This window comes from Pelodiscus sinensis, chromosome 26 (assembly GCF_049634645.1).
Source record: "Pelodiscus sinensis isolate JC-2024 chromosome 26, ASM4963464v1, whole genome shotgun sequence".
NCBI classification, from domain to species: Eukaryota; Metazoa; Chordata; order Testudines; family Trionychidae; genus Pelodiscus; species Pelodiscus sinensis.
This window is the reverse complement of record NC_134736.1, coordinates 3,361,778-3,378,061: the sequence shown is the minus strand read 5'-3', so window position 1 is coordinate 3,378,061 and position 16,284 is coordinate 3,361,778. Positions and strand designations below refer to the sequence as shown.

At 47.0% G+C, this 16,284-nt stretch overlaps 1 long non-coding RNA gene across 1 annotated transcript; it reads right to left on the bottom strand.

Annotated features, from left to right (window-relative positions):
• Positions 1–1,175: 1,175 nt before the first annotated feature.
• LOC142820505 (uncharacterized) lies at positions 1,176–14,336 on the bottom strand. Its single transcript, XR_012897728.1, has 4 exons — positions 14,131–14,336; positions 12,721–12,804; positions 1,405–1,530; positions 1,176–1,313 (listed from the first exon to the last, which is right to left on the bottom strand). It is a non-coding gene; the product is annotated as an uncharacterized LOC142820505 (long non-coding RNA).
• Between the last annotated feature and the right edge of the window lie 1,948 nt (positions 14,337–16,284).

Sequence of the window (16,284 nt, the reverse complement as noted above, 5' to 3'; positions counted from 1 at the left end):
AACAATTCTCTCGCTCTGTTTTCACACTGGGCAGTCTTTGGGACAGGAGTTGTACAGCCTTCGAGGCAGGTACAACGTCTAGCGTCCTTTTGCTCTTGGGTGCCTGCATCTTCCTGTTCTCTCTTGTCTTATGCTCTGATGGTAAGCCCCGTGGGGTCCTGGTACTAACACAAAGCAGGTTGCACCTCCCAAATCTGGGATTCTCCATTCTGGCAACCTCCTTGCTTCGGCAGGACCACAAATATTCCTGGACCGGACAGCCCTGGGATTGGGAGCCTACTGGCAGGAGGACCAGCGGCAGCAGGGCTGGGGGCTGGAAGCCTGGCCAGGGCTGTCATCCACGGCCAGCAGCTGTGGGGCTGACATCTGGCAATGCAGCCAGGTTGTGGGGCTGAGCTGCCAGTGGCGGGGATCCACCAGAGCTGGAGTTAGGTGAGGAACGGCAGCCCAGCCAGCAGAAGCCAGGAGAACAGCCAGTGCAGAATCACAGATGGAAGCAGGGAGGGGCAGCAGGGGACCTCTCCTGATCCAGCAAATTCCCCTGTTTGGGACCAGAGAGGTCCCGAGGGTGCAAGACCAGGGAGCATCACAAGAGAACCCTGATCTCATGCAGGGTTGCTAGGTTTGCCGTAATTTATAAGAACCCTTCACCGCTCTCGAATGTAGGAGGGCCTGGGGAGGAATATGGGCATCAGGCTGTAGCCCAGGGAAACAAAGCAGCTATAGCCTTTGGCTCTATAACAGGAACTTCCTACAGCATCCTCTGCTGCTCCCTTCAAAGTGTATTCTTCACGTGGAGAACGGGCCCCGGCTGGCACCTCCCTTCCTGTCCACAACCGCAGCCCGCAGCGGGAGGGAAGCATGGCGACAAAAACAGGACAGGTGCCCCGAACGGCCCCCCAGGATTTCCAACCTACCCCGGGGCTAAACAACCAAACCCAAACAAGAACACGCGTCTCTGCCTGCCGGAGAAAAGGGGAGAGAGAAAGAGGCATGAATATGGAGCAGAGAATGGAGGCGTTAAATCAGGGACAGCAAAGCCTGCCAATGTTTTTTAAAAAACAAACCCAGAAAATGAAAGGGTTGTGCACGACTGCCGTCCTGAGACAATAATCACTAATCAAGTCAAAGCTTCATTCTAATCAGTTCAGTTGTTAAAGTGGAGGGAAAAAAAAAAGAGCAAAATGGCTGGTTTCAAAGAATTACTATTCATGACAGCCGTGGGCTTCAAGATGCCATTGTGAGCACCGAGTGCCAGATCCTAGGGACGTTAACGGCAAAGCTCCCTTTGGCATCTGTGTTTCAGGCACAAGCTCAAAGAGAAAAGATTGCCCAGAGGTTAAGGTGCTTGACTTGCAAAACCCAGCCTCAAATCTCTGCTCTGCCACAAACTCCCCAGCTGACCTTGGGCAAATCATTTAGTCTTTCCGTGCCTCAGTTTCCCATCTATAACTTGGGAGTACCACTCTTCAGCAGGTGGGGGTTCTGAGGGTCAATGCATTGATGATTGAGAGGTCTTCAGACACTATCCTGGTGGGGGGATAATTATTTGGTTAAAAAAAATCTATCAACATATATTTTCAAATCTAGGGGTATGTCTAGACTACATCACTCTGTCGCCAGAAGTATGTAAATTAGACATACCAAAATCGCTAATGAAGGGGGGGATTTAAATATCCCATGCTTCATTAGAATAAAAATGGCCACGGCTTTTTGCCAACGCAGCACTTTGCCGGCAAAAAGCGGCAGTCTAGACACGGATCAGTCGACAAGGAAAGCCTTTTCTGACTGATCCTGTAAACCTTGTTGCACGAGGCATAAGGGATCGGTCGGAAAAAGCTTTCCTTTTCTTCCAATCCCTGTCTAGACTGCTGCTTTTTGCTGGCAAAGTGCTACCTTTAGCCCCATTCTCATTTCAGCTGAACCCATCTCTGGGTTCAGAGCCCAACTGGGAATGTCTACAAACAAAAGGAAGTACTTATCCATGCAGCACACAGGCAACCTGTGGAACTCCTTGCCAGAGGAGGCTGTGAAGACCAGGACTTTAACAGGGTTCAAAAAAAAAACTAGATAAGTTCATGGGGGATAGGTCCATCCATGGCTATTGGCCAGGGTGGGCAGGAATGGTGTCCCCAGCCTCTGTTTGTCAATAGCTGGGAATGAGCTACAAGGGATGGATCACTTGATTATTCCTTGTTCTGTTCATTCCCTCTGGGGGTACCTGGCATTGGCCACTGTGGGTAGACAGGACACTGGGCCAGATGGACCTTTGATCTGACCCAGTCTGGCCTTTCTTATGTGCACTGCTATTTTTAGCCCCATAACATGAGTCTGAGTCAGTTGATCTGAGACATGCTGGTGCTGCAGCTGGGTGAGGAGGGGAGGCGGCAGTGTAGATGGATGCTAAGCAACTTACTAATATTGACTGCGACACTTAGAACAGTCAGGGGATTTTTTCAGGAGCCTAAATACGGATTCGCGAGCCTAGGAAATTGGGTGGCTTTAGGTGCCTTTGGTAGGATTTTTAAAACCATCCGAGTGCTCAGAACCCAAAAATCAAGTAATTTATTTAAGAGCCTTACTCTGAAGTCTTGGGTTTTGAAAATCTTGGCCGTAGCCACTGGGCTGGTGCAGGCAAGGGGTGAGTCTGTTGGTAAACATTTTTTGTCCTTAAAAAGAGTGTAAGCTGAGGCGGGAGAGACTAGAACGGGGAGCTGAAGTAAGAGCTTTTTGCCTCCATCCTAAACTCCCTCCAAGTGCTTCCCAGCTGGTAAGTGTGGGTTTCCAAAGCATTTATGCCGGTGCAAACGAGGCTGACTGTTGACTTCAATTGCAGAAGAGTTAGAGGAAGGTGGAAACACTTTTGGACAAAAATCGCATCCCCACATCTTTACCTTCTCCTGCAGGCGGCTGTTTCACAGAGAGCAAAAGAAGCGAAGGGAAATGCCTGCCCAAACAAAAGTGCCACTTTCAGAGCCGTCCTTGGAACATGCAAGTTTCAGCTCCCAGGCCTGGGCTCACGCCAGTGACCACACCACTCTCAATGTTAAAGCCAGATATTGACATTACCACTAAAAGAGCTCTTCAGCTCTGTCTAGCTCAGAGCAAGGGACTGGGTGCCTGAACTTCTGGGCTATCTTCTCAGTCTTATCCCCAGCTTTCATCACCGTGCAGCCTTGAGGCAAGTGGGTTATGCTCTCTGAGCCTCAGTTTTCCCTCATGTAGACTAAGTAGAATAATCAATGCACAAGGAAGCTGTGAGGATTAATGAAGTCTGAGATGCGCGTTGAGATGCTCTGATGGACGTGGCTATAGATTTGGTCAAGGTCACTGACAAGTGACAATGAGTTTGGTGATTTTACCTCTCCTCCGGTGAGCATGTTAACCTCATTAGCAAATCACACCGGTGTGGCATTATTGTCTGTGACCTGAATGCTGGGACTTTCCCAGTCAGATACCAAGTCAGGAGTAACGTGCCCCTGCAATGCTCAGTGTGTGGGCTGAGTGGTGCTTGATCCTGCCATGACGATAGGGGACTGGACTTGATCATAGAATCCTAGAACATTGGAACTGGAAGGGACCTTGCTAGGTGTCTGTCTAACCTACTCTTAAATATCTCCAGGGATGGAGATTCCACAGCTTCCTGAGGCAACTTATTCCAGTGTTTAACCACCCTGACTGGTAGGAAGTTTTTCCTAATATCCAACCTAAACCTCCCTTGCTGCAATTTAAGCCCATTGCTGCTTGTTCTATCTTCAGAGGCCAAGGAGAACAAATTTTCTCCCTCCTCCTCGTGACACCCTTTTAGATCCCTGAAAACCGCTCTCATGTCCCCTCTCAATCTTCTCCTTTCCAAACTAAACAAGCCCAGTTCCTTCAGTCTCCCCTCCTAGCTCATGTTCTCTCGACCTTTAGACTCGTTCCAGTTCTAGATTCTATGTTTCTATCCTTCCAGGGCTGGAATAACAGGGCAATGCTGCACAGTGGGACTGAGGACTGTTGTAGGGGCCCTGGGATGGGAAGCAGTCGTTACTTGCCGCTGGGCCAGACCTGATGATGGGGCGAGGTAAAAGGGGCAGTTGCCCTGGAGACCAGCGATTCAGCAGCAGTGGCAGCTGCAGCCCTGAACTCTTTAAATAGCCACCAAAGCACTCCAGAGAATGCTAACGGTTGCGGGGCAGCAGGGGGGACAGCACCATGCTCTGGGTGGTTAGGGTTGCCAGGTGTCCAGTATTGTCCAATATTTTCACTCCCAGTCCCCCCTTTACCTGGTTCCACAGGGAAGCTGCGTTCTGGCTCCATGAAAAAAACAAAATGGCCACCGGCAAAAAGCCTAAAGAACTGAAGCCTTCCCTGGGTCTTAGTGTTCAACTTCTCTCATCTTTCTATCGCTATTCTGACTCTGCAGGCACTTTAAGCTGTTTTAATGTTTTTTGCTTAATAACTCCTTTTTTTTTTTTTTTTTTTTGCTTAACTTTGGTCTCCCCCTTTTTTTCCCCTCCACAGAATTTTTTCCGGGTGTTTTTTTTGGGGGGGGGGGAAGGGTTTTCGATATTTTTGGGTAAACCATCTGGGAACCCTACAGGCGGTGCAGAGGGCTGGCTGTCTCTGACCTTGCCTCTTCCACCCAAGGTCCTACCCCTTCAAGGGCACAGAGCCAGATTCCCCCCCCCCCCCCCCACACACACACACACCTTGCCCAGGGGATCACAAAGACTGTCAGCGTCCCTGAACAGGCATGACTAATGGCTGTCAGCAGAGCTTTGCAGGGAGCTGAGAACCTGGGAGTGGAACACCAGGAGCAGCTGACTGGCAGGAGAGAGGCTTGGTATTTCCCTAGGTACCTACTTGGATAACACAGATCGTATGGCTTTAAATGCCATCAGACCCTCAATTTATGCCCATGAAAGTTCACCCCCAAAATTATGAAACAGAGTCTGGCTGAGCATGCAGAGAAGACATTAGTTTTCAGATGGGGCATGATTTATAAGAAAGAAAAGAAGTGATTATACTCTCTTTGATTTACCTTCTCGGTGTTTTACTAGTGGAATAAATTGCAGTTCTGAATGTGGCTTGAGAATTATTACTTATCAGGACGAAAAGCTGCACCATGAATCTTGTGGCTGGACAGCTAATCCTGGGGGCACATGTTAGAGACAATGCAAGAAAACTTCATTGGGGCACTGCTGTGTTTGGGAGGGAGGGACCGTGTCCCAGATGATCAGTGTTAGGTTAATTGGGGCTAGTGTCAGACAGAGGACTTCACAGGCCTGCTGTGATCTCTGGCTAACAAGAGGATTTTTTTGCTCTTCCTTCCTCTGCTTTCTATGCACTTGCATTTAACTGAGATATTAGTGTGGAAAATATACAGCCCACCAATTTACTCCTGCCAGGGCCCAACTCAGCCCGTCTCTTGGTTCAATATATTACAGAATATCTCAACTGAGCCAGACAGGAGAACTCCACTTCAGAATGGAACCACAGCTGTTCTCATTATCTGGACAAGTGTTAAGCCTGTCTGAACCCTGCTAAGCTCTTATACCGGGTAATGTTTGGTTGCAAGGAGTTCCACAAGCTGGGGCTGCTTTGTGTGAGTGTTTTGGTGCATTAGTTTTATGGGTTTTAATGGACTGTTTGCTTGTTTTTTGTATTATACAAAAGAGTAAACAGATCATCTTTATACACTCCATTCTTGTATATAATTCTACCCTATCACCTCTTGTCTTCTCTGTAAATTAAACCTTCCCAACCTTTTCAATCTTTGCTCTCAGACAAATCTCTCCCTGCAACTAATCATTCTTGCCTTCAAGCCCTCCGCCCTCTTTATTTCTGTTATATCTTTTTTTGAGAGCGACAGACCTGAACTCAGCACAGTATTTCTGTAAAACCTCCTACAAGAGCATCATATTTTCCATCCCATTCTCAATGCAGCCAAATATTTTGCTGACTTCTGACCAGAAGGAGCAGGAAGATTTCATGGAGCTACCGCCACATCTTTCACTTGAATAGACATATTGATTTAGAATCCAGAAATGAGTATAAAGAGCTTAAAAAATTCCTTCTGGAGCGCATTACCTCATATTCACCAGCACTGACTTTCCTCTGTCAATCTGGGGCCAGTTGACTTAGCTTTGCTAGGTCCCCCCAACTTGCAGTCTGGGCTAACCTGGCCAGTCAAGTAGTTTTGAGATCACGGCTTCTTCCCCCTTCCAGATCATTAATAAACACATTATGCAGCCTGGTTGTAGCCAGTTTAGGCCCAGGGTCTTAGAGAGACAAGTTGGGTTAGAGAATCCCTTTGATTGCTCCTGTAAAACAATATTACACCATCCACCTTAACAAAAGACAGGACTATGCAGCACTTGAAAGACTAAGAAGATGGTTTATTAGATGATGAGCTTTCGTGGGCCAGACCCACTTCCTCAGATCAAATAGTGGAAGAAAGTTGACGTGACCATACATACCAAAGTTATACAATAAAAAAAAAGTGAACACTTTTTCCACTTTTTTTTTTATTGTATCACTTTGGTGTATATAGTTGTGCCCATTTTCTTCCACAAATTGATTTGAGGAAGTGGGTCTGGCCCACGAAAGCTCATCACTTAATAAACCATCTTCTTAGTCTGTCAAGTGCTGCATAGTCCTGTCTTTTGTTTCAGCAAGACCAGACTAACACGGCTGCATCTCTATCACCATCCACCTTGTCTCTCTAATAAACACTCCTATTAATTGTTCCCAGCAACCAATTGTCTGTTATTCTGTTCAGATACAAGCAGGCTAACAAAAAGGCAACAGGCTCTTTCCCCATTTGAGAGCCCTCACTCCGGGTTCAGGGCTGAAACAAAGGAAAATGGAGCTGCGTTCTCCAGCAAGAAGGATAATCCGTGGCACTTGGTGAAGAACACTGAAATATGCCGGCATCTGAAGCAATCGGAAACGTGACCGAGAGGGGAGGCTTTATTAACAAACTCGCTAACAGCAGAGTCATGGCTGCTGTGATAGAACACACAGGAAAAAAGCATCTCCCGCATGCCAGAGAGAGAGAAGAATCAAGCACAGGGGGACTCTGATTTCTGAACTGGATTGGAGCCCCCAAGTGGCCGCTGTCCCTGCACCCCTTGTTAGAAAGGCCGACAAAAGGGAAGGGATTGCTTGGGGCATTGTGACAGGATGCTAAGGCATCCCTGACATAAGCAGGTGCAACTATGTTGATGGAATTACACCCTGGGGCAGGGCCAGAGGCTCTGCAGCTGCAGAAAAGCTTTGCAGGAGACTCTAGTTAAGCAACACCACTTTCCTGGCATTTCAGATTTGCTTTTAAGGGGTTCTTGTGGAACCTAGAGCATACCAGAAAAACCACAAACACACACCAACCCCGAAACCCCAATCGGGGTGTCTGCCCAGATCCTCTGCACCACATTGAAATATTGCTGCACAAACGGAGATGAGCTATTCATAGGTTTCATCCTGGAGAATTCTGCAATTGTCCAATGTGGAGCCATAGTAATTGTGGCAACCGCAGAATTAGGATTACAAGTGTAATTGTAGCAATTGCAGCAGAATGCAATTGTAGCCTCGTTCTCCCCTGAGTGGTTCATGCATGGTTTAAGGCCACAAGAGACCATTATATCATCTAGTCTGACTGCCTATATTCACAGGGCATTAACTTTCACCCTGTCGCCCCTGTATGGAGCTTAATAACTTGTGTCACTAAAGCACAACCTGTGTTTGGTTCAAGCCTATTTTGGCAGCGCATCTTGATCTGAAAACAAAGAGATAGATAAGCCCCCTCTGCCCTTGGTTTGTTCCCATAGTTAACTGCCCTCACGGTGACAAATTTGAGTTATTTCTCATCTGAATGGGTCTGGCTTCTACCCCCAGCCATGGATGCCACAGAACCATTCAATTCAGTTCTTCTTGTACAATCACAGACAGGTCGGCTGGAAAGGACAGCTAAAGGCACCTAGTTCACCCCCCCTCCCCCCTTTGAGAAGTTTGTTTGATCTATTCTGAAAAAACCTCCAGCAATGCGAAGTCCCCAGCCTCCCTAGGGCACCTTTGCTAGTGCCAAACCAGCCTTACAATTAGGAAGTTTTTCCTACTGTCTAACCCATATCTTTCTCATTACTAAGCAAGGCAGTTACTGTCAGCTATTGACTTAAGGTGAGGCCCTGTTACCACAGTACATTGCTTTCCCTAGCACTCCCTTCCTGAAATCTCAGGCAGCAAAAGCCCACTGCTAGCTGAGCCCTGGTTTTAAAGTTCTGAGTGTAACTGGCCTCAGCTGAAGCTCATGATGTCCCAGCTGGGCAGCATGACTGGGAACTACCACTGAAAATGCCTGTTGGGATTTAACTCCCCAAACCTCACAATTCTGATGAGCTTGGCAAGGCTTCGCTTTAAGGACATCGCTGGGGCAGGTACATTCAGGCAGCAGGGTCCCTGAAATCCCTCTCTACACTGCCACCCACCTGGTGTGGCCCTGGATTAGGCCCAGAGAATATAGAGAAATCACCTGTTTGGTGCAGAATTGTTCCCTGTAGTTCATTGTGTTCTAGCTTTAAATATGCCAAGCCACGGGGCTTCTCCCTTCAGAGTGTGGGTTCCAATACAGCTTGAACAAAAGTGCTTCCTTAGTCAATAATTTAAATATAAGTTGAACCACTAGTCCAGCACCCTCAGGATGTGATCGGGGCCAAACCAGAGTATTCGCTGGATCATGTGAGGTCAGTATTGTCTGGCCCAATGCTTCCACTGTTTACTGGGCTTTGAGAAGACAGTTAGGGGTAAACTAGAGCTAAATAACTGTACAGAAATCAGAGCCAGGACTGAAGGCTGTAAACAAACTTTATGGGACCATGGGAAACTTGGCCACACCCATGATAAGTGGACATCCAGCTAACAAAAATCATGCCAGACCAAGATATTGACAGACCAGAGAGAGCTAGATGAGAAAGGTGCAACCTGTATCTGATCTCGTGATTTGCTGCTTTTTCTGTGTTAGACGTGGCCATGATTTTCTCAAGTGAGCGAGTTCCTTGCCACTAATTCTGTCTGTATAGTGTTTTGGAGCTGTTCCTGGATTCTAAAGCTACTAGGGACCACTGTCTGGTCTGACCTGGTGCATAACACAGGCACTAGGATTTCCCCGAATTAATTCCTGATGTAACTGGAGCAGATCTTTTAGAAAAGCATCCCGTCTTGATTTAAAAATTGCCGAGGATGGAGAAACTGCCACAACCCTTGGTAAGTGGTTCCAATGATAAATTACTCGCACACTTCTGAATTTATTATATTCAGACTAAAAGAGTTCTTTAAATTGGATCCATGAGTCATGTGGCCTCCTTCCCATTTCCTGATATGCTGAGCAGAACTCCTTGAATGGGGTTTCCAGTGAGGTTACCCTTGATTACAATTTTTTTTTCAAAATCCAGATTTGCATGATTTTCTGAAATATGCCCTTAAAGCTCACTCGTTCAGCGAACTCATTTGTTAGAGGACATGTGGAAAATGAGCATCACGGGAATGCAAATACAGTACAGACAATGTGTGTAATACATTCCAAAGAATATTTATGGTATTCATCCAGTTCTGCTTGGGGAGGAGGGCATGCTGGATTTTCCAGATGGGCTTCTTTTCGGAAGAGGCTTATGCCAGGACAGAACCCCAGTCTAGGCCTGGAAGGCCCCATAAGGTAGACAAGTGATTTTTGATACAAGATTATCCCCCTTGCTACCCGCTGTAATGCAGGAGCCAGAGGACTGACAGTTTTCACGGTTCCTTTCACCGCATTTGGTTTGAACAATCCCATAGCCAGTGGCTGTGTCTAGACTGGCCAGTTTTTCTGGAAAATCAGCCGCTTTTCTGGAAAAACTTGCCAGCTGTCTACACTGGCTGCTTGAATTTCCGCAAAAGCACTGACGATCTCATGTAAGATTGTCAGTGCTTTTGCGGAAAAACTATGCTGCTCCCGTTCGGGCAAAAGTCTTTTTCCAAAAAACTGTTGCGCAAACTGGCCGGTGTAGAAAGCTGAGAGTTGTTTTCCGCAAAAAAGCCCCGATCACGAAAATGGCGATCGGGGCTTTTTTGTGGAAAAGCGTGTCTAGATTGGCCACGGACGCTTTTCCACAAGAAGTGCTTTTGTGGAAAAGCATCCTGACAATCTAGACCCACTTTTCCGAAAATGCTTTTAATGGAAAACTTTTCAGTTAAAAGCATTTCCAGAAAATCATGCCAGTGTAGACGTAGCCAGTATGTTTGGGGGTGAGCATGAAATCAGAGACCTCTCCAAACGCCCTGCTGGAAATTTCCTGCCCGACGCCCCACAGTCTAAACTCAAAATGAACTCTAGTCAGTTACTTACAGTTGTCATCCCCACCTCGCTGGGCATTTATGAATAGCCTCAGAGGCAGATTAATGACTTTATAACTCTTTAGTGTCCTTGTGCTGCAGTGGCAGAGAAACATGAATCATAAACACTGCATCACCTTTCTGTTAACACACAACACCCAAGGACGTTTCTCGCTGATGCTAAGAAGGAGCCGCTGCTGCTGTCAGAGGATGCAGTGGTTTGGCCGTTCGGCACCACGACTGCAGCCCCTTTACAGAGCTTTGGCACCTTCGACGGCATGTCGTGGAACAGGACGTATCGTGCCAGAGCACAATGTGCTGCCCTGAGTTGGAATGGATTTAGCAACGACTAGGAATTCAGCACGCTACAGCTCTCACATCGTGGAACACACCCTCCACTGGGCACTTAGCACAGTGCTCCTGCTTCCCGGGGAAATATTATTTATTGACAAAGGAATTTTCAAGGGGGCAGAGACCATCCCTGGCTGGTAACTGGAAGTGCCCATTTTACCTCTGAATCAGAGCAGGAGGAAATGTGGAAGCAACGTCATACCAGCCCAGTTAAAAGATGTTCAAAATGCTTGTTATGACACAGATGTTCCGACTCCTCCTCAGTCCAAACTGGCAGATGGGTTCCATAGCTCAGGGAATGGTGCTTTTATGATTAAATCAGAAGAAAAGCAATTCCTCTGCCCTTTTTTTAACCTTGAGAGGAAACAGCAGCAGGTAATAACATAAGAAGTGTTTTTCCCCTGCCTGACCACAGAAATCTTAATCTGCTTTGCTTTCCTGAGTTGCTCCCACTCACCCTCCAATATAGGCAGTATGACAATCAGAGACAGTCTTGGAGTATTTGCTATCAGGGTCAGGAATAGTCTCCAGATCACAGTGTTCTGGTCCCCAGAGTATCATGGGAGGGAGAGCTTGCTCAGCACAGTAACCCCGACTCCTCTTTTGTGGATCCATCTCCTCTATGGCACTTGTTTTGCAGGAAGAACCAGATAGATCGCAGCACACAAGTAAGCACGCTGATCAGAGAGGAAAGGAAGTGAACCAGAGATCAAAAGAGCCAGAGAAAATAATTCAGAACAAATATATTGGCCACCCTGGTTACGTCTTCACTGCAGGGCTAAAGTCGAATTAAGCTGCGCAACTTCAGCTACGTCAATTGCGTAGCTAAAGTTGAAATAGCTTCACTCAGCTTTGGCGCTGTCTACACAGCAGGAAGTCGAAGGAAGAACACTCTTCCTCCGACTTCCCTTATGGCTCGTGAAATGAGGGTCACCAGGAGTCAGAGTAAGGAGTCCTCCAGCTCGACATTATTTTGAAATAATGTCTTGCAGTGATGACGAGCACAACTATTCCGAACTAAAGCTGCTGTGTAGACGTGCCCACTTTCAGTCGAGCATCTTGACAAAACATTTAATTTACATTCAGTAAGACAGGGCTGTCAGTCACCTACCAATTGATTCCTATAGAATATTTTAGAGGTAATGGCATGGAGGCAGGGTTCCTTTTATTGGATTGTCTCTCTTTCCTAGTTTCTTCTTTTTATTAACAAGGTCATTTGCCTGAAAGAGAGGGGTTGGTTCTGAGTTCACATATACAGGGGTAGATCAAGAATAAGGCCTCGTCTACACTACCACGGGTCATAGTTACATAATATCAACTGCCCAAATAATGTAGCTAAAGTGGATATATTTAGCCCTGCTTATCATGGTATCTTCACCGTGGTAAGTGGACAGCTGAAGCTCTCCCATCAACTCCATTTACTCTTCTCATTCTGGTGAGATACCAGAGTGTATGGGAGAGTGCTTGGTGGTTGATTTATCATGTCTATACTAGACATGCTAAATTGACCCCCACTGGCTCAATCGCTGCTCAGTGATCCAACCTATTGTGAAGACATGCCCTCAGTTACCAGGGTAACAGTGACATCATAGAGCAGCAGAAGGCCTGAGCTCTTTGTCTGAGAGATGTTTAATGGCTTCTTAGCCTTCCCTTGGTCCTTAATTAGCTGAATGCTTACATAAATAGCCATGAGCTTGTTTCCACATTAGAGCCTCTCCAGGTTAAGATAGCATGTACATTTAAAGCAGAACAGAATAACTACATATGTGGGTTCTTGTGTTCTAGAGTAGGAGTTGCTTTTTCTGGTTTATCTAAACCCGCTTTTAACATGGATTTGAGCCAGTTCAGGATTCGTCACTGAAGAATAACTACATGTGTAGTCCACAAATAAGATTGTACATTTGCTGACTTCTGTGGGGCTTAAAGTACCGAGGCCTTAATTGATAATCTCGTGTGTGGGACATCATGATGTATCAGAAGAGACTAAAATTCAGAGCCGGCTACTACCACTTAGATTACCTCTTCCTTGCAAACACATCCCGGCCCCGTCTGGCTGGTGACGTCTGCTTTGCTCCAGTGTTCTCTCTCTCAAGCCATTAATTGCTATGGAGACATGATGGAGAGAACAAAATTCATCATCGGCATAGCTGTGTTTACCTCAGTGGAGTTACTCCAAAGATAGATTCAGTCTGGAGTGGCTTAGTGACGTTGCTGACACAACTAACAGGTGGTTTTCTCCCCTCTCTCTTCCCTCTACCTCCCCTCAAAAAAACCCTCAGAAAATGAAAAAGCGAGGAAACCGTGTCTGTAACTATTTTCCGTTAATCGGGCATGTGTATCAAGGCTATGTCTATATTATAGCTTTTTCCAATTGCTTTTCCAGAAGAGGCTTGCCCCATGTAGACGGGTCCAAAAGGCAGAAATGCCTCCTCTTTCAGAGGAGCCCTTATTCCTCATAGAACGAGGTACACAGGGCTCCCCAAAAGAGCGCATCTGCTCTTCCACGAAAAAAAGCTGAAGAGCAAATGCGTTTCTTGGAGGTGGTGGAGTTTTTCTGGGTGTAAACATAGCTAGATGGGTTAATGAAGGGGATGGTTTGATGAGATAACGTGATCTTGGCAACTAAGTGACCTTTCACTATCCGTGGTAAATAGGCCAATGGTGGGATGATAGGAGTTACTATAGAGAACTTTTTCCTGGGTGTCTGGCTGGTGAGTCTTGCCCACATGCTCAGGGTTAAGCTGATCACCATATTTGGGGTCAGGAAGGAATTTTCCTCCAGGGTAGATTTGGCAGAGGCCCTGGAGGTTTTTCGCCTTCCTCTGTAGCATGGGGCATGGATCACTTGCGGGAGGATTCTCTGCATCTTGGGGTCTTTAAACCATCCTTTGAGGACTTCAGTATCTGAGATAGAGGTGAGAGGATGATTCCAGGAGTGGGTGGGTGAGATTCTGTGGCCTGCACAGTGCAGCGGGTCAGACTAGATGACCATAATGGTCCCATCTGACCTTAAAATCTATGAGTCTATAGCCTGAGAGATCACCACCAACATGAGACAACCTTCTTTTAAATGAATAAATATATACCTATCTCATAGAACTGGAAGGGACCTTGAAAGGTCATCAAGTCCAGTCCCCTGCCTTCACAGCAGGACCAAGTACCATGCCTGATAGATTTGCCCTAGATCCCTAAATGGCCTCCTCAAGGATTGAGCTCACAATAGTGCATTTAGCAGGCCAATGCTCAAACCACTGAGCTCTCCCTCCTTCTGTCTAGTGTGGGAGTCCCATGAATTTGTAGGAATCCTTCACGTAATGCTGCTCCTGGTGCCTGTTGTAATATTGCTTCCATGAGAAAGTAAAAGTGACTGGACTCCAGGAGCAACACAGCGCTAGGACTACGAAGAGTGTCCAAGTCTTTTCAAATTACCTCAGCCCCTGTTCCCTGGAAACCATGCGAACAGCCCACCACCGCCGCACGAGCTCCAGTCATCCGGTTCTGCATAAAGCTCATGTGAAGTTCACAGATCACAAAAGGATTAATGTCATGTGACAGTTGCTAAAGAAATAACATGCTGGGCTCTCCTCCGCCCGCCCCCCCCTCCCCCCCCCCCCGCTGCCTTTGGTTTCACAGAGTAGAATGAAGAAGCTTGTAACACCCACACAAATTGTCAGTGTGTAAGTTTGCACTGAACTCTAGCCACATGCTACGGTGACTCACACATACACGGTTTTTTCAAGAAAACATTTTTTTTTTTATTCTTTACAGTGAGGGTTCCAGAAAGAACTCTGTTAAAATGACAGTAGGATCATCCATGTTTATTCTCTCTCAGCGACTTCCAGGCAGAAAAATACTCTGTTAACAAGTCAAAAGATGAGGGGTTTTCCAGCTGGCACCCCACAACTCTATTCGGGATCAGAAAATCCATTTGCTTCCCTTCTGGTTCTCAGATCACCAGCAGAAATGAGGATTATGTTGATAATGAAGTCTGTGCTTCTCCCTGATGAACAGCGTATGGGCAGAACATGCAACTAGTGGAGAGTTCATTTACTCTGTCATCTAACAGTGCATACAGAAAGCACAGAGGGTATCTACTAGTCTGTCCATATCTCCATAGGCGAGTTAGAAACAGCCCATGGAGAAAAAGCCACTGATTTCAGACTCCTCCACCCATCCCTACTGCAAATATTGGATGCCACGGTGTAATACAGTAGACCAGGCATAGTCAATAGGGGGACCACCGATCAAATCCGAACCACCAGATGCTTTTGAGCAGACCCCAAAATCTTTTTATTTAATAAAAAAAATATTTTCTCTTGAGTCTAGACCTTGACTTTACCTTGACCCAGAGATCTGGATGTTCACAAAAAATAAATGGGCAACCCTTGCACTAGAGTGGCACTCTGCCAGATATGCCCCCATCCAATGAGATGCCAAACTCAGTTCCCTGCTGCCCAAGTTGGAGGAGTGGAGGGGGGGTGAAGGGAGAGACTGACGTGAGAGTAGGACAAGGAAGCCACAAGCCCATGGAAAAGAGGTCAGGAAATACCGCCCCCCCCCCATCCTGATCGACATTCTTACTCCCACCAGAGCCATTCCTAACATCCCAAGCAACGTGTACGCTCTCCTGCAGAGCAGAACGCCTGCTCCTGCCTGTGCAGCCTACGCCGTCCCGTCAAAGTGCTCTGGCATGTTTTGAGGGTGGCAGTGCCAGAAAACCCCTCCCCCCACAAAGGCAAGTGAATCTCAATTGGGACTAACCGCCATTTGTATAGCGCTGTGAGGGCCAGAGCCTCTGGCCGAGGCGGAGAAGGAGGAAGAAGAGTGATGGGCGTTCCTGCTAAGATTTTCTATCCGCGAGCGGAGGGAGTTTTGTCTTGGGCGCTCATATTGAGATTACGGGCACTATAGTTCAGATGGGTGCCACCATGGCACCCACCTCTGGTGCTGGAGAAACTCTCCCAGCACCCAAGTTTTCCAGGGAGTGGAGGGCTTAGGCAACCGCATGGGAAGCCAGAGTGGGGAAGCTGGCAGGGGGCAGGAGGAGGCAGGGAGCTCAGAGCCAGAGGGCAGTGGGGGGAGAGGGAAGAGGAATGCAGGATCCTTGGCCCCAGGAGCAACCATACCACAGCCTCGGCTCCGGCAGAGCAGGCGTCCATAGGACCACTCCAGCGCCGCCTGTAAGTAGTCCCTCTGACTCTAGAGTGTGGGGTCCATTCAGACAAGTAGCAACACTTGACGCCCTGACATGAATTGAGTGAAGGAGTCTCAGAGCCACTCCGGGCTCTGAACATGCCCCTCTGTCTATCAGAATTCACAGAAGCTTCTAAGCCTCATTTCCCTGAAAGCCTATCAGGTTTCTCTTCTGTCAAAGTCAAGTGTATTTAATTAACACAATCCAATTCATTCTGGGACTGGTCAAGTTCGCCCCAAAGGTACACAATGGAGTTACCGGTGTTTTCACAGGAATTAAACTTATAATACAATAGACAAAAATAAAGCAAGCCTTGTACATGCCATTACCGCTATCTTTTTTGCATACAATTGAATAAATTACCTTTTGTTATGAAACATTAATCCTCT